The following is a 24,729-nucleotide window of genomic DNA, read 5'->3' as shown; positions in this document are numbered from 1 at the left end:
ATAGGATTTGCCTGTGAAGCCATTTGGTCCTGGGCTTTTGTTTGTGGGAAGATTTTTAATTACAGTCTCAATTTCAATGCTTGTGATTGGTCTGTTTATATTTTCTATTTCTTCCTGGTTCAGTCTCGGAAGGTTGTGCTTTTCTAAGAATTTGTCCAGTTCTTCCAGGTTATCCATTTATTGGCATATAGTTGCTTGTGGTAATCTCTCATGATCCTTTTTATTGTCAGTTGTTACTTCTCCTTTTCATTTCTAATTCTATTGATTTGAGTTTTCTCCCTTTTTTCTTGATGAGTCTCACTGATGGTTTATCAATTTTGTTTATCTTCTCAAAGAACCAGCTTTTAGTTTTATTGATCTTTGCTATTGTTTCCTTCATTTCTTTTTCATTTACTTCTGATCTGATCTTTATGATTTCTTTCCTTCTGCTAACTTTGGAGTTTTTTGTTCCTCTTTCTCTAATTGCTTTAGGTGTAAAGTTAGGTTCTTTATTTGAGATGTTTCTTTTTTCTTGAGGTAGGATTGTATTACTATAAACTTCTCTCTTAAAACTGCTTTTGCTGTGTCTCATAGGTTTTGGATTGTTGTGTTTCCTTTGTCATTTATCTCTAGGTGTTTTTTGATTTCTTCTTTGATTTCTTCAGTGATCTCTCGGTTATTTAGTAGCACATTGTTTATTCTACATGGGTTTGTATTCTTTACACTTTTTTTCTGTAATTGTTATCTACTCTCATAGCGTTGTGGTCGGAAAAGATACTTGATATGGTTTCAATTTTCTTAAATTTACCAAGGCTTGATTTGTGACCCAAGATATGATCTATCCTGGATAATGTTCCATAAGCACTTAAGAAGAAATTGTATTCTGTTGTTTTTGGATGGAATGTCCTATAAATATCAAGTCCATCTTGTCTAATTTATCATTTAAAGCTTGTGTTTCCTTATTTATTTTCATGTTGGATTATGTGTTCGTTGGTTAAAGTTGGGTGTTATAGTCCCCTACTATGATTTTGTTAGTGTCCATTTCCCCTTTTATGGCTGTTAGCATTTGCCTTATGTATTGAGGTGCCACTATGTTGGGTGCATAAATATTTAGAATTGTCTTATCTTCTTGAATTGATCCCTTGATCATTACACAGTGTTCTTCTTTGTCTCTTGTAATAGTCTTTATTCTAAAATCTATTTTGTTTGATATGAGAATTGCTATCCCAGCTTTCTTTTGATTTCCATTTTCATGGAATATATTTTTCCATCCCTTCACTTTCAGTCTGTATGTGTCCCTAGGTCTGAAGTGGGTCTCTTGTAGACAGCACATATACAGGTCTTGTTTTTGTGTTCATTCAGCCAGTCTGTCTTTTGGTTGGAGTATTTAATCTATTTACATTTAAGGTAGTTATCGATATGTATGTTCCTATATCCATTTTCTTAATTGCTTTGGGTTTGTTATTGTAGGTCTTTTCCTTCTCTTGTGTTTCCTGCTTGAGAAGTTCTTTTGGCATTTGTTGTAGAGCTGGTTTGGTGGTGCTGAATTCTCTTAGCTTTTGCTTGTCTGTAAAGTTTTAATTTCTCTGTCAAATCTTAATGAGATCCTTGCTGGGTAGAGTAATCTTGGTTGTAGGTTTTTCCCTTTCATCACTTTAATATGTCTTGCCACTCCCTTATGGCTTGCAGAGTTTCTGATGAAAGATCAGCTGTAAACCTTATGGGGATTCCCTTGTATGTTATTTGTTCTTTTTTCCTTCTGGCTATTACTATTTTTTTTTTTGTTGTTGTATTTAATTTTTGGTAGTTTGATTACTATGTGTCTTGGGGTGTTTCTCCTTGGATTTATCCTGGATGGGACTCTTTGCACTTCCTGGAGTTAATTGACTATTTCCTTTCCCATATTAGGGAAATTTTCAACTATAATCTCTTCAAATATTTTCTCAGTCCCTTTTTCTCTTCTTCTTCTGGGACCCCTATAATTCGAATGTTGGTGCATTTAATATTGTCCCAGAATTCTGAGTATGTCCTCAATTCTTTTCATTCTTTTTTCTTTATTCTGATTTGTGGTAGTTATTTCCACTATTTTATCTTCCAGGTCACTTATCCGTTCTTCTGTCTCAGTTATTCTGCTATTGATTCCTTCTAGAGAATATTTAATTTCATTTATTGTGTTGTTCATCATTGTGTGTTTGCTCTTTAGTTCTTCTAGGTCCTTGTTAAAGGTTTCTTGTATTTTCTCCATTCTATTTCAAAGATTTTGGATCATCTTTACTATCATTCCTCTGAATTCTTTTTCAGGTAGACTGCTTATTTCCTTTTCATTTGTTTGGTCTGGTGGATTTTTACCTTGTTCCTTCGTCTGCTGTGTGTTTCTCTGTCTTCTCATTTTGCTTAACATACTGTGTTTGGGGTCTCCTTTTTGCAGGCTGCAGGTTCATAATTCCCATTGTTTTTGGTGTCTTCCCCCAGTGGCTAAGGTTGTTTCAGTGGGTTTTGTAGGCTTCCTGGTGGAGGGGACTCATGCCTGTGTTTTGATGGTTGAGGCTGGGTCTTGTCTTTCTGGTGTGAAGGATCGCATCCGGTAGTGTGTTCTGGGGTTCCTGTGACCTTATTATGATTTTAGGCAGCCTTTCTGCTAGTGGGTGGGGTTGTGTCCGTGTCTTGCTAGTTGTTTGGCATAGGGTGTGCAGCACTGTAGCTTGCTCTTCATTGAGTGGAGCTGGTTTTCATCGTTGAGATGCATATCTGTGGGAGAGCTTTCGCTGTTTGATATTACGTGGAGCTGGGATGTCTCTGGTGATCCAATGTCCTGAACTCAGCTCTCCCTCTTCAGAGGCACAGGCCTGACACCTGGCCAGAACACCAGGACCCTGTCAGCCACATGGCTCAGAAGAAAAGTGAGAACAAAGAAAGAAACAAAGAAAAAAATAATAAAATAAAAAAGTAATTAAAATAAGAAATTTATTGAAAATTAAAAAAAATAAAAATTAATTTTAAAAAAGGAAAGAAAGAAATAAGAGAGCAACCAAACCAAAAATCAAATCCACCAATGATAACAAGCACTAAAAGCTATACTAAAAAAACCCAAAAAAAACAAAAAAAAAAAACGGACAGACAGAACCCTAGGACAAATGGTAAAAGCTAAGCTATACAGACAAAATCACACAGAGAAGTATACACATACACACTTACAAAAATAGAAAAAAGGAAAAAAAAATATATATCTTTATATTAGAAAAAAAAAGGAAGAGAGCAACCAAGTCAATAAACAAATCTACCAATAATAATAAACTCTAAACACTAAACTAAGATAAACATAAAACCAGAAACAAATTAGATGCACAAAGCAAACTCCAAGTCTACAGTTGCTCCCAAAGTTCTCTGCCTCAATTTTGGGATGATTCTTTGTCTATTGTGGTATTCCAGAAATGCAAGGTACATCAAGTTGATTGTGGAGATTTAATCCACTGCTCCTGAAGCTGCTGGGAGAAATTTCCCTTTCTCTTCTTTGTTCACACAACTCCTGGGGTTCACCTTTGGAACTGGCCCTGCCTCTGCATGTCGGTCTCCTGAGGTCGCCTGTTCTTCACTCAGACAGGATGGGATTAAAGTAGCATCTGATTAGAGGGCCCTGGCTCCCTCAGGTCAGGCAGAGGGAAGGGTATGGAATGCAGGGCGAGCCTGTGGTGGCAGAGGCCTGTGTGACATTTCAACAGCCTGAGGCATGCTGTGTGTTTTCCCATGGAAGCTGTCCCTGGATTATAGGACCCTGGCAGTGGCGGGCTGCACAGGCTCCCTGAAGGGGACATGTGGATAGTGACCTGTGCTTGCACACAGGCTTCTTGTTGGCTGCAACAGCAGCCTTAGCCTTTCATGACCGTCTCTGGTGTCCGCGTTGATAGCTGCAGCTCACACAGTTGTCTGGAACTGAGTTAGGCGGTGCTCTGAATCCCCTCTCCTTGTGTCCCCTGAAACAATGGTCTTTTGCCTCTGAGGCTATTCCAGACATTTTCCCAGACTCCCTCCCAGCTAGCTGTGGTGCACTAGTCCCCTTCAGGTTGTGTTCACAGAGCCAACCCCAGTCCTCTCCCTGGGATCAGATCTCCGAAGCCAGAGCCTCAGCCCCCACCTGTCACAGCAGCTGAACAGACAAGCCTCTCAAGCTGGTGAGTGCTGGTTGGCACTGATCTTCTGTGTGGGAATGTCTCCACTTTGCCCTCTGCACCCCTATTGCTGTGTTCTCCTCAGTGGCTCTGTAGCTTCCCTCCCCCACCCCCCAGTCTCCACCAGTGAAGGGGTTTCCTAGTGTGTAGAAACGTTTCCTCCTTCACAGCTCCCTCCCAGAGGTGCAGGTCCCGTCCGTGTTCTTTTGTCTCTGTTTTTTTCTTTTGCCCTACCGAGGTACATGTGGAGTTTCTTGCCTTTTGGGAAGTCTGAGGTCTTCTGCCAGCGTTCAATAGGTGTTCTGTAGGAGTTGTTCCACATGTAGACGTATTTCTAATGTATTTGTGGGGAGGAAGGTGATCTCCACGTCTTACTCCTCCACCATCTTGAAGGTCTCTCTCTTTAATCCATTTTGAGTTTACTTTTGTGTATGGCGAAGCAACCTAAATGTCAATTGACAGATGAATGGATAAAGAAGATGTGGTACATATATGCAATGGGATATTAATAAGCCATTAAAAAGAATGAAATAATGTCATCTTCAGCAACATGGATGGACCTAGAGATTATCATACTTAGTGAAGAAAGTCAGACAGATAAAGTCGAATATCATATGATATTGCTTATATGCAGAATCTAAAAAAGATGATACAAATGAACTTATTTACAAAACAATAACAGACTCACAGACTTAGAAAACAAACTTATGGTTACCAAAGGGGAAAGGTTGGGGGGGACGAGGAGGGATAAATTGGGAGTTTGGGATTGACATGTACACACTACTATATTTAAAATGGATAACAAATAAGGACCTACTGTATAGCACAGGGTACTCTGCTCAATATTATGTAGCAACCCAAATGGGGAAATAATTCAAGAAAGAATAGATACATGTATATTTATAACTGAATCACTTTGCTGTACACCTGAAACTAACACAACATTTTTCATCAAGTATACTCCAATATAAAATAAAAAGTTAAAAAATAAAAGGCTGATAGTAAAGAAAACCTTGACCAGAATTGGAGAGAATAAGCTAATCTCAAGTTTTGGAAGCCTGGACTCTAGGGACATATTTCCCTTAAGGGCATTTTCCAATCCCAAAATAAGTGATGGAAAAGCTAACCAATGTTTGACAGTTTTGTGTGGCTCAGGGGAAAATAATTTGAAGCCCTGAGCCTCTCAAATGTAGAAAAATGTCTAATAAACTCTCTACTATTTCATGTGGGAAAAAAAAGCTACCTTTTTTCCTTTTCCTGCCAGAAGAACAAGGGGATTTTTCTCCAGTCTTCACTGTAAGAATCTGATAGGACACCTGAAACTAACAGAACATTGTTCATCAACTGTACTCCAATATAAAATAAAATTTTTAAAAATGCATTAATAAAAATGATGGAACTTCAAGGAGAAATAGGCAAATCTACTATTATAGTTGGAGAGTGCAGCACCCCTTTCTGAATAATTGATAGATTCAGACGGCAGAATTTCAGTACAGATAAAAATGACAGTAAGAGCACTCACCATCAACATGACCCATTGATATTTATAGAATCTTCCATCCAGCAACAACAGAATACATATTCTTCTCAAATTCAAATCTAACTGTCACCATAGTACATCACAATTTTGGGTATAAATGCACCTTAACAAATTCAAAAAAAATACAAATCATAACAAATATGTTCTGAGAAAAGTGTAATTAGGTTAGAAATTAATAACTGAAACTTGAAAAATCCCAAAATATTAGAAGATTAAGAAACACTCTTTTTTTCTTATTCTTTTTTTAAATTTTTATTGGAGTATAGTTGATTTACAATTTTGTGACACTTTTAAGTAACAGATAATTTAAATATGTCTCAAGAGAAATTAAAAATATTTCAAACTAAATGTAAATGAAAACTGATTTGTCAAAATTTGTGAGGTGATTCCCACTTCCAACATGGCAACATAAGAGTCTGCACAGACTGCTGTCCTACAAAACTAGATTAATGTATTAAGAAAAAAAAACACCCAAATATTTGAGATGAATGTCTTTGAAGTGAATTCCTCAGTAACCAAAAGCTTAATATCAGCCCTTTATATTATAATCAAAAATATTTTTGTCAAGCACTTACATTAGACACAAACATAATTTTTTAAAAGCAATTTTATGTTCACAGAAATACTCCATGGAAATTGCAATTTCCATATACTAATATTTCCCCTACAAGAATTCCTCAGTTGTAGCAATTGATAATCAAACACTGATAAATTATTATTAACTGATGTCCATAGTTTACATTAGGATGTAATATATATATAACCAATGTATAATGTCGTTTCCACCATTTGAGTTTCACTGCACTAAACAACTCCAATGCTCCACTTACTCATCCCTTCTCTCTCTGCCTGAACAAAACCCCACTCATCTTTCTACTGTTTTCATAGATTCATCTTTTCCAGAATATTTTATATTTGGAGTCATGCACTATGTAGAGTTGTCAGACTTGATTCTTTCAGTTGTGAATATGAATTTAGCATTCTTCCATGTCTTTACATGACTTGATAATGCAATTATTTTTATTGCTGAATAATATTACATCGTATGGATGAAGCACAGTTTGCTTATCCATTCACCTATTGCCATAAATTTTGGATGATTCTAGTTTTTGGCAATTATTAAAAAAAAAAAAGCTATACACATTTTTGTGCAGGTTTTTGTGTGGATGTAAGTTTTGAACTCTTTCGTGTAAATACCAGGCAACAAGATTGCTGGATCATATGGTAAAATTATGTTTATTTTTGTAAAAATCTGCCATACTGGCTTCCCAAATTGCTGAACTGTTTTGCATTCCCAGTAGCAACAGTTAAGTGTTTCTGCTGTTCCACATCTTCACCAGCATATGGCATTGTCAATATCTTCTATTGTAGCCATTCTAATAGGTGTGTAGTGGTATCACTTTGTTATTTTAATTTGAATTTTTCTAATGAGATATTTTAAGCAGCTTTTTTTCTGCTTTGAATGTTTTTACTATGTTTGATTTGGAGAATATGACAATTTCTGTTTATTTTCTGTGAATTAGTATTTGTATTCTTTACCTATTTTTATTATGGATTATTCCATTTTTGTTCCAATTGTTACTGATTTTTTAAGAAGCTTTATTATTTAAAGCAGTTTAATTTTCACAGAAAATTGAGTGGAAAGTAGAGAGAGTTCCCATATACCCCCCCATTCCCAGTCATACATAGCCTCACTCATTATTAACATCCCCCACCTGACTGGTACTCTTGTTAAAAATGATGATCTTACACTGACACATCATTATCACCCAAAATCCATGGTTTACATTAGGATTCACTCTTGATGATGTACATTCTATGGATTTAGACACATTTATAATAGCATATGTCCACCATTATAGTATCATATAGAGAAGTTTCACTGCCCTAAAAATCCTCTGTGCTCTGCAAATTCAGGCGTCCCTTATCCTTAACCCCTGGCAACCACTAATATTTTTACTGTCTCCATAGTTTGTCTTTTCTAGAATGTCATGTAGTTAGAATCATACAGTGTGTAGCCTTTCCAGATTGGCTTCTTTCATTTAGTAATATGCATTTAAGTTTCCTCTCTGTCTTTTTCATGGCTGAATAGCTCATTTCTTTTTAGTGCTGAATAATATTCCATTGTCTAATGTATCATAGTTTCTCCATACATCTAATGAAGGACATCTTGGCTGCTTCCAAGTTTTGACAATAATGATTAAAGCTGCTATAAACAAACATCCATGTGTAGGTTTTTGTGTGGACATAAGTTTGCAAGTTCTTTGGATAAATACCAAGGAGGATAATAGTTGTATCATATGGTAAGAGCATGTTTAGTTTTTTTAAGAAACTGTCAAACTTTATCCCAAAGTGGCTGTACCATTTTGCATTTCTACCAGTAATGAATGACAATTCCTGTTGCTCACACCCTGACCAGCATTTGGTGCTGACAGTTGTCTTAGTTTGTCCAGGCTGCTATAACTAAATACCATAGAAGGAGTAGCTTGAAACAACAGAACATTATTTCTCACAATTACACAGGTTAGGAAGTCAAAGATCAAGTTACCAGCATGTTCAGGTGAGGGCTTGCTTCCTGGTTCATAGCCAGCAACTTGTTGCTGTTTCCTCACATGGTGGTAGGGGCTAAGGAAATTGATGGGATCTCTTTTGTAAGAGTATGAAGTCCATTTATGACAGCACCACAGTTATGACTTAATCATCTCCCCAAAGCTCCCACCTACTCATACCTTTGAAAAATATCTATATCTATATCATCTATATCTATATCTATATCTATATCTATCTATCTAAATAAACAAATAAATATATAAATAAAACCTTTGAGGTTTGGGATTTCAATACATACATTTTGGGAGAACACAAATATACAGACCATAACATCAGTGTTCTGGATTTCAACCATTCTAATAGGTGTGTTGTGGTATCACATTGTTGTTCTAATTTGCATTTCACTAATGACATATGATTTGGAATATTTAAAATGCTTATTTGTCACCTGTATATCTTTTTTGTAGAGCTGTCTGTTTAGGACTCTTGCCCATTTTTTAATCAGGTTGTTCATGTTCTTATTGTTGAGTTTAAGAATTCTTTGTATATTTTGGGTAACAGTCTTTTATCAGATGTGCTTGTAAATATTTTCTCCCAGTCTGTGCCTAGTTGCTTTTTGTTTTTTTTTTAATAATCTTGACAGTGTCTTTCATCAAGCTGAAGTTTTATATTTTACTGAATTCCAGTTTATCAATTCTTTTTTTTCATGGATAATGTCTTTGGAATTATATAAAAGTCATCACCAAAAAAGGCCAAGGTCATCTAGATTTTGTCCTATTATCTTCTAGGAGTTTTATAGTTTTGTGTTCTACATTTAGGTCTGTGATCCTTTTTGAGTTGATTTTTGTGAAGAGTGAGTGAAGAATGTAAGGTCTATGTCTACATTTTTTTTTTTTTTTTTGTCAAGTGAACATCCAGTAGTTCTTAAAGCTTAAGTGAGTCTCTTGTAGGCAGCATATAGTTGGGTCTTGTTTATTTTTATCCATTTAGCTACTCTATACTAGAATTTAGTCTATATATAAAAGTATATAATAATTACATATAAAATAATTATTGATAGGTAAGAATTTACTAATGCCATCTTAGTTGTTTTCTGGCTATTTTGTAAATTCCTTGCTTCCTTCTTCCTCTCCTATTGTCTTCCTTTGTGAATAAATAATTTTCCAAAGTGGTATGCTTTGATTTTGTTGCTTTTGTCTTTTGTGTATATACTGTAGGTTTTTGTTTATAGTTCCCTTGAGACTTACATAGACTATTATAGTCTGATTTAAGCTAATGATAACTTAACTGCTATCACATACAAAATCTCTACCCTTTACTCCTTTTGTTCCTTTGGTGGTATCATGATTCCCTGATTCTTCATAAATCCTGTATACTTGCATAGGTACCTACACATTTGAAGAAGCAGTAACCTGTTCCAGAGTTTATGTCCTGACTTTTGTCAATAAAAAGCCTTTACCTGCATGTGGTGGCATGCTGGAGTATGCTGTAAACCTGGGTTTGGTAGTGCAAGATGCCAAGTGCAGAGTCATTTGGTGGATCCAAGTCCAGAGGAGATGTTTTATGGGTCAGGTCACTGCAGTCCACAACATTGACAATTTCATGATCCTTGGAAAGAACTACATGGGATTTGCAGTGGCTGCAAGGACTGTTGGGATCCTCAACTGCATCTCCAGATACAACAGCTAAGAATTAGTTCAGGCAGTGGTATTGGCTGAAACTACGGGTGTGCACATACCTGGCTATAGGTGGAAGCTGCGGTTGCCTGTGTGGTGGCAGAAGCCGGCTGCAGACAAAATGTAGTGGCAAGGGCATTGGAAAATAGCAGGGGCTGGGGCCAACTGAAGGCACACTAGAAGCCCAGGCTGTTGTCATGCACTTGTGTGGTTGCAAGGGCTAGTGACAGGAACACTCGTGATAGTTGAGATTAGTGATGGAGGTCAGGTCTATGGCATGCAGGTACACAGGTGCAGGGGCTAACCACAAGTGCAAGCATAGCAGTAAGGTCAGCTGAGGGGGTCTAGTCTGGAGTCTTGCACGTGCACAGTGACAGAGGCTGGAGCTGGCTGCCAGTGTGGGTCCTGGCCTGTGGCAAGAGGGATGAGGGAAAGTGGTGAGGACTTGGGCAGCTGGTGTCTGAAAACATGAAAACATTTGAAGGAAAACTTCAGCATAGTGGTCTGTGGTGGCTGTGCTGGCCATTGGTTTCTTGTATGGTAAAATCTGCTGGGATTCTCTACAGGGCAGCCTGTGGGGTCCATAATGAGGTCTTCAGTGATGAGTTCTGGAGGGGTCTACAGCATCTGCAAGTGTTGTTGAGGTCCTCAGCCACTGAGTGGCCAATTCTGATAGCCCCTGCCCTTCTTGTTTGTTCCTTATCATTTCTAGATGTCTCAGTTTTGCTGGTCTCTGTACCAGGTAAAACAAAATGAGTCCTTCTTGCAGTGCCCCAAAAAGCCAGGAAAGTTGGTCATTCATCCCATTCTCCTTTTCCCAGTGAGGGAAACTCTTTTGGGCTGGGTAGTTCCCTCTTGGTGCTGAACAGTGATAGCCTGGGGATGGAATGATGCAGGAAAAATAGTACTCCTCTTTCTACTCCTTTTGTAAGGTTATTATCAGTGTTTTTGGGTTTTTTGTTTTGTTTTGTTTTTGTTTTTTCTACTACATTGCTAAAGATTCCTAGGTGAACTGCTGAGCTCTCCCAGAGCATTTTTGTTCATGGATAGCTGTCTAACTGTTAATCTTTATGGGAGAATGAAAGCTGGGATCTCCTACTCTGCTATCTGGTGATGTCACTTCACTCCTCATTTATTTATTTATTCAATCATTTATATGACTATAGACTCATGGATATTTATTTTGTACCCTTGGTTATAATCTCACACTATACTTTCCTAAAAGTATTCCAGCTTTGACCATTGGCAAATGTTTTGATTGCCTTCTATGTGCATTTGGCAGATTTCAACATTATGGATTCTTTTTATCTACGTATCTATCTATGTATGTATCTATCTATGTATCTGTCTATCTACCTACCTATTCTTTTTTTTTTTCTTTTTAATCTTGAGTGCTTTCTTATTTTCTAGTACTAAAGATGCTCCAGGCTCATCTCATATATTACCTGCTTCAGTCCTAGAATCACCAGTTTCACCAAGAAGTCCTTGTTCCTTTTATTGGAGAATGGTATTAGAAGCCAAAATTTGGATGCTAACTTTTCTCCTTGCTACAGGAGGGTTCTCATTTCCAGGCCCTCTCAGGTGATATATAAAACAAATAAATATATGTATATAATAACTTGTGTATATACACATATCTCAATCGCTATATCTGTCTATCTTTATCTGTATCAGTATTAAGCTACACATGTGTTCATACTGATGTATCCAACTCAAATTCATTATCACAATCATTATTCTAGGCTGCTCCACTTATTCATCTGCAACTTCCCACTCCACAATACATGGATGGTGGATTTTATTTATTTATGTATTCATGGCTGTGTTGGGTCTTTCTTTTCTGTACGAGGGCTTTCTCCAGTTGCAGCAAGCAGGGGCCACTCCTCATCGCGGTGCGCGGGCCTCTCACTATCGCGGCCTCTCCTGTTGCGGAGCACGGGCTCCAGATGCGCAGGCTCAGTAATTGTGGCTCACGGGCCTAGTTGCTCCGCGGCATGTGGGATCCTCCCAGACCAGGGCTCGAACCCGTGTTCCCTGCATTGGCAGGCAGATTCCCAACCACTGCGCCACCAGGGAAGCCCTGGATGGTGGATTTTAAATTGTTAACCTCAACATCATGGGAAAAATATTTTTTCAACTAAAGTGCTTATGTGCGCTTCTGTTTGTCTTCAGTCTTACAGATTCCACTAATTTTCGGAATGACTTGAGTTAGTACCTTTTCCTTCCAAACATTTCAGTAATTTCACATATCTGTAGTAAAGTTAGATAGCTATACTACATTCTATAATGCTGTGATTCTCAAAACTCCTAAGTAATTTTTTATAATTTGGATACATTGTCATTCTTTGTGCTATAAATTTTTATGTGTTTAAAAAAATTATATTGTCAAATATCCACCATTAAAGCTTCATGCAGAATGCTTTTACTGCCTAAAATTACCCCTCTGCTTCCCCTCTTCAACCTTTCCTCCATCTGAACCCCATGCAACTAATGATTTTATCGACATTATAGTTTTGCCTTTTTCCAGAGTATTTTATAATTGAAATCTAGCAGTATGTAGAATATTCAGACTGATTTTTTTCACTTAGCAATATGTATTTGCAACTCATCCATGTATTTTCAGTGCTTAATGGCTCATTTGTTTTTACCACTGAATGACATTCCATTGTATCCATGAATCACAGTTTATCCACTGATATATTAAAGGACATCTTGGAGGCTTTTGGTTCCAGCAATTATGTACTGTGTATAAACATATGCATAAAGCTGCTATAAACATCAATATAATTTTTTTGTATGGGCATACATTTTTAAATCAATTGGGTAAATATCTAGAAATGCAAGTGCTGGATTATATGGTGTATTAGGGTTCTCCAGAGAAACAGAATCAATTGGAATTGTTTCTGTTTCTCAGGAGAACCCTAATCTATTAAAAAATAGATTATATATAATATACTCATCATTAAATATATATTATATATAATATACATAACTGTTACATATATATTTATTTATTATAAGAAATTGGTTAATGTGATTATAGAGTCTGAGAATTCCAAACTCAATAAAGCCAATGGAGTAGTGCCAGTCCTAATCCAGAGACCTGAGAACCAGGAGAGCCAATGGTGTATGTTTCAGTGTGGGTCTGAATCCAAAGGTAGAGGAAGACTGATGTCCCAACTCAAAGATAATCAGTTACTATAAACAGCAAAAAGAAACCAGGCTACGCCTGCAACACATCACTTGGAAATCTCATCAGCTAAATATCCAAGTTCATCGCTTACAAATCTTACCACACAGTTGTAGGACACAATTCAGTTAAGCATTCTGCCACTATGTAAAAAGAGCTACCTTACCTCCAGTTTCTAAAACATTTTTATTTATGTCTGATACCTCACCAGCAGTGCCTTTAACATTCATATTTATGCATCATTCTGTTATGATAATATATGTATTCTCTAAGATGATATATATGTCCTCTTCTATGTTTCTCACTTCCTTCTCAGCCCTCACCAGCAACATTTTTAATATACAAATTTCTACCAACATTATATTTAAGGCAAGGTGGGATTTTTATATCAAGCACTTCAAAATTCTTCCAGACCCTGGAAATATCCAATTCCTGAGCCACTTCCATAATTTCAGTTATTTGTTAGAGTAGCACCCCAATTTCAGGTACCAACATCTGTGTTATTTTCCTGTGGCTGCTGTATCAAATTACCAAAAACTTGCTGTCTAAAAACAAGAAAAATTAGTTTTCTTGTAGTTCTGGAAGCCAGAAATCAAAAATCAGGATCACTGGACTTAATTCAAAGTGTCATCAGGGGAGAATATTCCTTACTTCTCCCAGTCAAACAATTAAGAAGTCAAAAATTTATTTATAACTATTATAAACTACTGGGAAAATGAGTTTTTAAGAATAGCCTATAAAACTTTGATTCCAAAGAAAAATAATGGGTAAGGAGAGCTAATTACCTTATTTTTTGTGGCTAGTTATATAAACATAAAATTTACCATTTTAACCATTCTTAACTATACATTTTAGTGGCATTATGTATATTCACGTTGTTGTGCAAGAAATACCACCATCCATTTTCAGAACTTTTTCTTCTTCCCAAACTGTGACTAATTCTGTTTCCATGAAACAATTCCCCATTCCCCACCTCCCAGTGCCTGTTAGCCACTGTTCTCCTTTCTGTCTCCATGAATTAACTAATCTAGGTAACTTAGTAATTGGAATCATACAGTATCTGTCCTTTTATGACTGGCATATTTTACTCACTATAATGTCTTCAAGGTTCATCCATGTTGCAGCATGTGTCAGAATTTTCTTCCTTTTTAAGACTGAATAATATTCCATTGTATGTATATGCCACATTTTGTTTATCCACTCATCTGTTAATGGACATTTAGGTTATTTCCACCTTTTAGCTATTGTGAGTAATGTTGCTATAAACAATAGTGTACAAATTTCTGTTTGCATCTTTAGTTTCAATTCTTTTGAGTATAAACTCAGAAGTAGAATTTCTGGATCATATTGTAATTTTATGCACAAATTTTTAAATAATGGATTACCTTATTGAAAGTTATATTGTATTTGCTTGTTATGAAACTTCAACAAAAATATTTAGAATTTACTGAAATATAAATACTCAATGTGATAGAATAGACATAAATGGAAACTGGAATTTTATTTGATAAAGAAGCCCTTCAAATCAGTGGGGAAAATTTAGTCAATACATGGTGTCAAAACATAAATTCTATTTAGAACAAAGAAGGATCCCTATTTCATCATTCACATCAAAGTAAATGCCAGATTAAGTAAATATTTAAATAAAATATTTGACACCTTTCGATTACTTGACAAAAACCTACAAGTGAATTTCTGGATAACCTTGTAGAGAATGCCCTTCTAGGAATATGAGATGCACATTATCAATGTTCACTAATATCTGATTATAATCTTCTTTTGGCTACACAGTAGGGTTTCACTTCCCTTATATTTTGAATTTAGGAGTGACCTTGGGAATTATTTCAACTAGAAAATGTGGGTGATGATAGCAATTAAAAGGCTTATTTGATTTTCAATATATTAAGAATTGGAGAGAAGATTCTTTGTTTCTGCCATGTGTCTAGTGGTTGGATTTTCCCTGCTGTGGTTCACTCTTTACTGTGTCTCTGTGTACTTATGTGAATATAGCTGTAACATTTATTCTTAGATGTGGGTTTGGTTTGTCTAAAGAAAAGTGCATTATAAATTTTGATGGAAATAACCAAGTAGCCCTCTATAAAAACTGCATCAATAAGTCTGATAGATAAATTAAAAAGCAAGTTAAAATAGGAAAGTAAAGCATAATTTCAAATTACTCATTAGTCAAATAAACACAATAGAAATTTTAAATTAATTTAAAATAAATGATAATTAAAATAATATATATCAAAATTTGTGAATTGTAACTAAAAAATATGCCAAGGTATAATGTATAGACTAATGCTTGTACTAGAAAATAAGAAATTAAGCATACAACTCATGACAATAGAAACAGAACAACAGCAAAACTCAAGGAAAATGGAGTAAAGTATATAAAAACAATTAGAGAAAAAATAAAGAAAAATGAAATAAAAATAAGAAGGTAAAAAAAGACCCTAAACTGATGCTTTGAACAGACTAACAAAATATAAAATTTAAAAAACAAACAAAACACCAGGAGGTCGTGGCAAAGGCATCCCAGAGCAGGAGGACCCAATGTTATTCCAGTGCAGCAAAGGACAGAGTGATGATTCTGACATTTGGGATGATACAGCAGTGATAAAAGCTTATGATAAAACCATGGCTCCATTTAAGCACACTTTAAAGAATGGTGATATTTCTGAATCTTCAGATAAACCAAAAGGCACACCTAAAAGAAAACCTGGTTAGGCGAATAAAAGCCAAAATAAGAATACCACAACTCTCTTGAAGCAGTGGAAAGTAGGTGACAAACGTTCTGCTGTTTTGTCAGAAGACAGCTGCGTTCACACAACTAACATTGCTTCAGTTGATTTTAAGAGAGAAACTTGTATTGTGGTTTACACTAGATATGGAACTAGGGAGGAGCAAAATCTATCTGATTTACTTTCCCCAACCTCTGAAGTAGCTAATAATATAGAACAGAATATGCAAGAGACTGAAAATGAAAGTCAAATTTTGACATATGAAAGTGAGAACTCCTCCAGGTCTGCTGGAAATAAACCAAATAATATCAAGTCAAAAGCTGTTCCATGAAAGTCTTCTCTCTCTCCACCTCATTCTCCCATGACAGCATCAAGACGTGGCCCAGGAAAGCAAATCAACCACCATCACCACCACCACACTTCCTATCATGCTGGCTGCCTCCATTTCCTTCTGGGCCACCAATAATTCCTCCATCACTTCTCATATGTCCAGATTCTCCTGATGATGCTGATGCTTTGGGAAATAAGCTAATCTCCTGATACATGACTGAATATCATACTGGTTACTCTATGGGTTTCACACAAAATCAGAAAGAAATAAGGTGCTCACATTTTAATTAAGGAGTAATTCATAGAGTGTTCTTTAATGGATGCAGCTCTCTCCCAAGAAGAATGGTATTTTTATGTGCCTTGGTCCATGTGAACAAAAGTTTCATTATTTTCATCATAAACACTTGGTTGGGTGGCACAATCATCTGCATTTGCCCTTATTGCATGTTACTCATGCTAAATAATCAACCAGGTATTTTTAGGTATTAATCAGTTTGAATAACTGAACAATGAAAATGTGAGTTATTAAAAGAAAATCAAGGACACATATAGTTCAGAAAAGTCAATCTGTCAGGCTTGTGTAACTTTCTTAGTATGTTAAAATTTTTATTAATGTACTTAAAAATAAATAATAAATCTTTAAGTAAAACCACCTTTCATCAAAATCATTAAGAAAAAAATAAAAGGAAAAACAGTATGAAAAATATAAAAGAAGCAGGGGAATGGCCAAGATGGCAGAACAGGAAGACCCTGAGCTCACCTCCTCCCATAGGCACACCAAAATTGCAACTATTAACTGAGAAACTGTCTATGAGAACAACCTAAGCACTAGCAGAAAATATTTTTGACAGCTAAAGATAAAAAGAAGAAACCACAATGAGACAAGTAAGAGGGACAGAGACGTAGAAGAGTCATGACACACACCAAGTTAGGCAACCCACAAATGGGAGGATAATCACAATTGCAGAAGTTCTTCCCAAGAACTGAGGGGTCCAAGACACACATTGTGCTCCCCAGCCCAGTGGTCTTGCATCAGAAAGATGAGCTTCCAGAACATCTGGCTTTGAAGGCCAGCAGGTCTTACATATGGGAAAGCCTAAGAGCTGTAGGAAACAGACTCCACTCTTAAAAGGAATGTGCAAAATCTCACATGCTCCAAGTCACAGTGCAAAGGCAGTAGTTTGACAAATCCTGGGTCAGACACACTTGTTGATCTTGAAGAGCCTTCTGGAGATGCAAGAGGCAATTGGTAAACTACTGGGGGATGAAGATGCTGCCAGTAGCCATTTTGGGGAACTCATTCTACTGTGAGGGCACTGGTGCTGGCAAGCAACAATTTGAAGTCTTCACTCTAGCCAATTAGTGCCAGGGGCTTACCAACCCACCAGCCACAGAGATCTCTGGGTCCCACAGTTAGCCACACAGGGACCCAGCCCCACCCACCAGCCAACTGGCACCAGCCCTAGGACCACACAGTATGCAGGCAGCCAAGCAAGACACAGACCTGCCTACCAGTGGACCAGCAACCACCAAACAAGGCAGGGCCTGATAGCCAAAAATGTCAGGTATCATACTGGCATACTAGTAAAACCACAGTCAACCCAACCACAAAAGGAGGTCCCATGCAGCCCACATAGAAGCCCCCGCTCCCAAGAGCATTAAGCTCTGGTGACCACAGCAGAATGGGCTTCTGGGACCCATAAAGTGTCTTCTACTTAAGGCCACTTCTTCAAGATTAGGAAAGGTAACAGACTTATAAAATACATAAAAATAACACAGAGAATTAGGCAAAATGATAAGACAGAGTAATGTATTCCAAACGAAAGATCAAGAAAAATCCTCCAAAAAAAAAAAATTAAGTGGATATAAGCAATCTAAAATGTTCAAGGTAATGATTATAAAGATGTTCAATAAAATAGGGATAAAAATGAATAAACACAGTAAGAATTTAAAAAAGAGATAAAAAATAGAGAAAAGAACCAAACAGAGCTGAAACATATGAAAACTGAAATAAAAATGCACTAGAAGAAATCAACAATAGATTAGAGCATATAGAGGAACAGATCTGCAAATTGAAAGATGGAGTAGTGGAAATCACCCAAGCTGAGCAGAGATATAACTTCAACAAATTATATCAATGTTAGCAATAACATTAACTCCATTTGTAATGTGGTATTAATCTTTGATCAGTTTAATTGGATAGATTAGATTTTAATGTATATTCAGATTTTGTGTATAGAATTGGTAAACCTCCTGGGGATGGAGAATTTAGAAGTGAAATTAGGTTATTGATTGAGTTTTGCCATTATGAGAGCTTATAGTCTTATCAATTGAATGGATAAGTGCTTTATCTTTTTCTATGTTTCCCCCCCCCCCTATATTCTAGAAATAGGAAAATTGGAATAATTTGCTCCTTGAGGCTTAAATACTGTTTGGCCCGTAAAGCCATTTTGCTGTAGTACATTTTGTGGGGCAAATATTTTTGACAATTTATTATGTTCTTTTAGGATTATTGGATTCTTATTATTTTCTTATTGAATTACTTTCAGTAATTCATTTTTATATTATTTAAAATACAATTCAAAATTTTCAACAGAAAATTTGTTCATAGCATTGTTATACATTTTAACTCTTCCCCTATGTTTTTCATCATTCTGATGCAATACATTTATGTTTTAGTTCGTTTTTATTTTGTTTTATTTTATTTTATTTTGGTTTTGTTTTCCCCAAAATATTTCTCAATTACTTTCATCAAGTCCAGAATATCTGAATCATTTTTGCACTCTATTTCATTGTGTCCCTTTAATATTTTTCATTCCTCTAAATCTTGTGATTATTTTTCCTTATGAAGAAAAGTAATTTTACAAACATGAAGATAATTATTGACTGCATTAATCAATTTAATTAAGCTCATGTTATTGTCCCTATTATCCCTAAAACCTTTTACAGTGGAAAGTATAATGTTAAATAGAACTCATTCAAGTTTAGGCTCAACCAAATGTGGAGCTCTCAGGTATATGAATTGGCATGATTCTGTAGAAGAATAAAGACTTTTACTGATTTTTATCAATCAATCAATCAATCAATGCAATATAATAGAGCATTTTGCTATACAAACACCATTTTGATTTTATTTTGCAAATGTATGTATTTTAAGGAAACAAAATTATAAAGAGATTCTGTTAAACTATCTAAATGTTAGATAATTCTTCATTTGATGAACATTTACGATAAGCATAGTTAAACCAAGTGGACAGTAGAAATTGAAATTCGTTAGAAGAATGATACTTTAAGTCAGTATCACTTAAAAATCTAGGAAATAAAATAGTAAGTTTTGGTAAAATTCATTATACTTGACCAAAGCAGTTTATCTTAGAGGTTTCAAAACTAAAACACTTTCAGATACAAATCATTTTAAGGAAAAATGTACGTAGAGTAATACATAAAATTAACACTGTATAAGATAAAATTTTACAGTGGTTGGTTTCTTTATGATTAATTTAGAAAGAAAATATATAGGCAATTTGCCCTTTATAGCAACAAATATAAATTTACATATTTAAATTTTCTTTATGAAATTGACATGTGTGCATTACATACAACCATGAAAAATACAATTAAGGCTTTAGAAAGAGAATGTTTAAGAAAAGCAGCCTAATAACTTAAATGTGAATTTTAAACTTATTTATTTTAACAATCAAATATAAATTTGCATTTATGCATTTCAGATTTCATGCCAGTTTCTAGATATATAGCACCTAAATAACCCTTTCCCATTTAAAATTCTTGCAAAATACATATTCTTGGTCTTCAATTAATTTATTTGCTTTTGTCTTCTCTTTGATTTGGTAGCATACAGCTTATAAAAATTATTTCAGCTATAGCAACTGTCATGAAGAATCTCAGAAAAGTTACAATTTTAGAATAACATATTACTTAAATACATATTTAATTAATTCCCTATTGATCATTATATTATAGTTAGGTTACATTTTACTTAAAGTTGCTGCACAGATAATGAAACACTAAGTGTCTGAGTAATTTGAGCATATAACTGCATTGATTTCACTTTTTAGCTACTATTATTCTGAGGATAAAATGATTTTATGAGTAAAACAAACCAAACCAGCTCAACAACTATGCATCCTTTATTTTAGTTCTAATACTAAACCAAGTGGAAGTTTATCCAATTATTTGACTTACTTTTGAAAAAATTCTCTAAAGATATAAGGTTGTATTTAGAAAGATTGAAGCCTATTATTATATAAATGTTTAGGTTTGTTTTCCAAAGGAAATATTAAGATACTGCTATCAATACTATTTTTAATATGATGCTTTGATTTCCTGTGTTTTACCTATTTAGGTTTTTCTTAATTTCCTACCCTAAATTATGTACCTCTTATTCTTTCTCATATTATTTTATTCTTACTCACTTGAGGTTAATTATAACATACTATAAATCAGAAGTGCATTTATTGGTTTACTTTAGTAACTGTCTTCCTAGTAGACTGAAAAATCTATGAGATGAAGGGATATCCTAATATGACATAATGGAAAGAGTCTGGGCTCTAGAGCAAGGCTACCTGTTTTTTAATCCTAGCTGTATCATTTGTTAGACATGCAAATGTAAATATGTTATTTAACTTCTCTGTGCCTCAATTATTCATGTGTAAAACAAAGATATAGTACATCTTCCTCAAAGTGTTGTGAGAATTTAATGATTATATTTAGTGCATAGAAAATTGCCTGACACAGTGTAAGAACTATGTAAGTGTTAATTATTGCTGCTATAGTTTTAACTATTTTGTCAATGACTAGCAGAGTGTTTGGCAAATAGCAAGCATAGAGTGAAAATTTATTGAATGAATGAATAAACAAACAAACAAACAAATTTTATCTATTCAGCACCTATCACCCTATATCTGTGATGGTGCTTTGCTAAAAGATGAAAGCAGGTAAAAAAGATGTATGAGTAGGCAGTTATAATATAAAATTACAAGAATAACAATAAAAGATCTATTATATATCAGAGGAGATATTATCTCTACATAGAAAGACAGGGATGGTCTCTGGAAGAATATAATAGGAGTAAAGTAGATTAAGAACCAGGCTAATACTGAGAGAACCTGGTTTCTATTAAGCATTCAATCACTTTCTCTTTGGAAATTTGGCAATATCACTAGATCCATTAGTCTTTAGTTTTCTGTTTAAAAAATAGAATTTTGACTGCCCTACCTATTTGGGGGAGGGGAGACACTGACAAGAGGAAATACTTGCTGAAAGTCAATATAAACTATAAAGTACTATGTAAGCATAAGGTTTCCTTTTTGGTGGTATAAATGTTTATAATGCAAGAAAGCATCTCAGTTGGCTGAACATGCACTACTCTTTCCTTTTAACCTGTTTTAAAACCACTTCAAAAATGATAATAACAAGTGTATTATTATTTCTGTCTAGTTGTTATTTTTTCTCTCTTTACTTCATTCATTCTTTAGCTTCTTTTGAACTTGTCTATTAAAATTCTAACTCATATAAATTATAAAAGTGACTTTTACCTTTGTATTCCAAAGTCTAAAAGAAGAAGAAGAAGACAAAAACTTAAGTTTGTATATAGGTAGCTATAAAGTAGAATGCTTTCCAGGTGTGTTAACAACAGTCTAATTATTTTATAACCATATAAAAATAAAATAATTTGAATTATTTTATTCAAATCTGTAGGGGTGCATTTTTGAGGTGCTTTCCAACCAGTAAATATTTAGTTCCAAATAAAGCAAATAAAGGTGAAGTTATAATTAAGATAATTTCAAGTCTCCAGAACTCTCAGATAATCAAATCCTTCTATTCTGTTGATCTAATAGTTGACACTATTTACCTCTCAAGTAAATGGTTTCATATGGCTATAATGAAAAATAATCCCACATTTCTCAAAACATTTTTTTCCCAGTACCAAGTATTCAGAGATACATTTAGGGTCTGTGTATGTCAGCTGAGTCTAGCAATGAAAAAATCAGTGGCTAACAATCCACCTAAGGGTAATTTTTCTCCCTAACTGCAAGTTTGGCACTGAAGTATAATCAACTATTTGCTCTCCTTCTTGTGTGTGTCTGTTTTTATTTGTTTGTTTGCTTGTCTTGGTGAGTTCGCATCCTTCCTATTATAAATCACTATATTTGGACTAATGCTGTACTATTTGATATGCATTTTAACATTTTCAGAGTACTTTAGAATACCCTAATATGTGGTTCCATATATTTCACAAAATGTTGCTCATTATTCTTCTATATATTAATATAATTCTTCTCTCTATTAAGAAACTTCATAACTTTCTTAATTCTGCTTAGACAGAAAACATTTTAAAATAGAAGCCTCTATATATTTAGATTTTGATTCAAATCAAAAGCTGATTTAGGGACATCCAGTTTCTGGTTCAATGCATATGAAGCTTAGAAGTTGTCATTCTGTTTTAACAACAAATAAACAGCTGAAAAATCAATAACTCTTCTTGGATCCACCAGAAATGAGAGAACCCAGGACAAACTGCTGCTTCCAAAATTGGAGAGACAGAAAGGCAAATACAGAAAATCACAACTTACTGATGTAGTAACCCATGACCAGAAACCTCCTTGGGAATGAGTCGGGGTGGAAAAACTTAAATTGTAATTGATGAATAGCTAGAGACCTAGTGTGGACAAGTCGGAGACTTAAAACTCCAGGGAGACTCACTTAGAGGTGTGCCCTCACATTTATGTAAGTTTTACTTCCAAGAGCTAGACCAGGATCTCACAGTGAATATATGTAATATAATATAATATAATATAATATAATATAATATAATAATATAATATATTCATTATTATGATATAATTAATATAACATAATATATAAAATGAATGATACAAGTGATACAAGAAGAGGAAGGAAATGTGATATTTTTGGTTATTATAAGGTACTTGCACCACTCCTGAAGTAGAATAGTGTTATTTAAATGAGACCCTAGATTATTTCTCAATGCATATTGCAAACTCTAGGGTAACCACTAAAATGCATTAACAAAAAGAAAAAAGAAATGTAACTAATATGTTAACAAAGGAAAAAATCGGGAATCATATAAAATGTTTGATTAAAACCACAAAAGTAGGAAAAAGTGGAAGACAAAAATGAAGGACCAAAAACAAAGGCAATGAGTAGAAAATCGTAACAAATATGGTAGATATTAATCCAGTTATATCAATAAACAATTTACATGTCAATGGTCTCAATATACTAATTAAAAGACAGAGATTATCACAGTGGATCATAAAACAAGACCCAGCCCATCCAAAACCCATTTGAAATATAAAATATTAGATTTTATATATGTATATGCATGGAGAAAGATATACCATGCTATCATTAATCAAAAGAAAATAGAGTTGATATATTCATTTTAGACACAATAGAATTCAGAGAAAGGAAAGTTATCCAGGATAAAAAGTGGGGCATTGCACAATGATAAACAAACATATCAATTATCCATGAAGACATAATCAACCTTAACATGCATTGCCTAACAACAGAGTGTCAAGATACATGAAGAAAAAAAAAGAAATATAAAGGGAAATAGATAAATCTTCTATTAGAGGTGGAAACTTCAATACCTTTCTCTCAGAAATCGACAGGTCCAGCAAGCAGAAAACAAGTTAAGGACACAATTGCATTTAAGAGCACCATAAACAACTGGATATAATTAACATCAACTACTTCATCCAACAACAGCAGAATACAAATTCTTCTCAAGGTCACATGGTATATTCACTATAAGTAGACCACATTCTTGGCCATAATGCACTCCTTAAAAAATATACATTATTAGAAAATAGATATTGTACAAGGAATGCTCTCAGACAACAATGGAATTAAACTAGAAGTAAATATCAGAAAGAAGTTAAAAAATCCCAAAATACTTAGGGATTAAACACAGGTTTCTAAATAACACATAGATCAAAGAAGAAATATCAACAGAAATTTTAAAATTATTGAACCAATTGAAAATAAAAATAAAGCTAATAAAAAATTGTAGCATGCATAAAAAACAGTGCTTAGAGGGAAATTTCATTGTGCATGAAATTTATATGCATGTACACTCAATATGTATATGTATGTAGCACTGAATGAATACATAGAATCAATAATCTAAGCTTCCACAATAGGAAACTAGAGAAAAAAAAAAACAAATTAATTTTAAAGTAAGCAGAAATAAAGAAATTAAAATTAGAGAAGATATCAATGAAATTAAAAACACAGAATCAATAGAAAGAGTCAACCAAATCAAAAGCTATTTCTTTGAAAAAAAATTTTAAAAAGCCTCTATCTTAGGTTACCAAGAACAAAATGGAGAAGTGACAAATAATTAATATCACAAATAAAAGAGAAAACATCACTAAGACTGAATGAACATTCAAAGAATAATAAATGTTATGAATAATTCAATGCTCACAAATTTTATAATTAAGGTGAAATGAACAAATGTTGAAAGACACGATCTGCCAAAATTCACACAAGAATAGACAATCTG

At 34.5% G+C, this 24,729-nt stretch overlaps 1 pseudogene; it reads left to right on the top strand.

Moving 5' to 3' along the window:
• LOC132357107 (survival motor neuron protein-like) overlaps window positions 1-16,466 on the top strand; it is a 47,695-nt pseudogene extending 31,229 nt beyond the window's left edge.
• The last annotated feature ends 8,263 nt before the right edge of the window (window positions 16,467-24,729 follow it).

The sequence above is a fragment of the Balaenoptera ricei genome, chromosome X, assembly GCF_028023285.1.
Source record: "Balaenoptera ricei isolate mBalRic1 chromosome X, mBalRic1.hap2, whole genome shotgun sequence".
NCBI lineage: Eukaryota > Metazoa > Chordata > Mammalia > Artiodactyla > Balaenopteridae > Balaenoptera > Balaenoptera ricei.
The sequence above is the reverse complement of the archived record's forward strand: the minus strand, read 5'-3'. Positions and strand labels throughout refer to the sequence as shown.